General features: G+C 36.6%; 1 pseudogene; it reads right to left on the bottom strand.

The window, feature by feature from the left end:
• Positions 1 to 602: 602 nt before the first annotated feature.
• On the bottom strand, positions 603 to 721 carry LOC117113660 (annotated as a pseudogene).
• Positions 722 to 916: the final 195 nt, after the last annotated feature.

Here is a 916-nt window from a genome sequence, read left to right as displayed (position 1 = left end):
CTTAAGAAGTGTTGACCCTATGTCAACTACGTCATCTAGTACACTCTAGGCAAACGAACGCAATGCCTGAATAAAGCACGATGTGCAAGAAAGAGGACCTGGCGTATTTCCTCTATATTTAGTGTCCTCGATTACCCAACGCACATATCACTTATTATTATTATTATTATTATTATTATTATTATTATTATTGTTATTATTATCACTATTATTATTATAATAATAATATAATCATGTATAATAATAGTGGATTCGATCTCACATCAACATAAAACACAAATTACTCGTCAAAGCTTTACACCATTCATCAACTTTAATAGCTATGCATTCGATCTCCCATCACCAGAAAACACAAATTACTCGTCAAAGCTTCATACCTTTCATCAAATTTATAGGTAAAGCTTCACTCACTCAAGATAAAAAAGAACGTTAGGATTTCACTACAACAGCAAATTTATTGACCTTAGACATCGACGTTATTTGGCAACCTCTAAGGAGGGTGGGTCCAGGCTTCAAAGTGACGCCTGCATTGGGAAAATATTATAAGAGCTATGGATGCGCTACTATTGGTAAAATTAATTTTCTAGAAAAAAAGTAAATGATGTCTACAGCACCCGGTATTCCCAAGCGGTCTCCCATCCAAGTACTAACAAGACCCGACGTTGCTTAACTTCGGTGATCGGAAGAGAACCGGTGTTTTGAAGGTAGTATGGCCGTAGACAAGAGTGCACCAACAGTGCAACACTTCGATCATCGAGCTCACAATCACACTTTTTACTTAAAACGTTTTATTGTTATCATGTTTAAAAAAAATAAAAATAAAATCCTAAGTCGTAGGTGGCGACAACTTATGGGAGAAGAGCCGAACAACGACTCCGATCCTCATCAAAGAAACTATCATGATGACGGTGACTCG

Source organism: Anneissia japonica, unplaced genomic scaffold (assembly GCF_011630105.1).
Source record: "Anneissia japonica isolate Jap-2015-1 unplaced genomic scaffold, ASM1163010v1 scaffold17539_len916_cov167, whole genome shotgun sequence".
In the NCBI taxonomy this organism is placed as follows: Eukaryota; Metazoa; Echinodermata; class Crinoidea; order Comatulida; family Comatulidae; genus Anneissia; species Anneissia japonica.
This window is presented reverse-complemented; position numbering and strand designations above follow the sequence as displayed.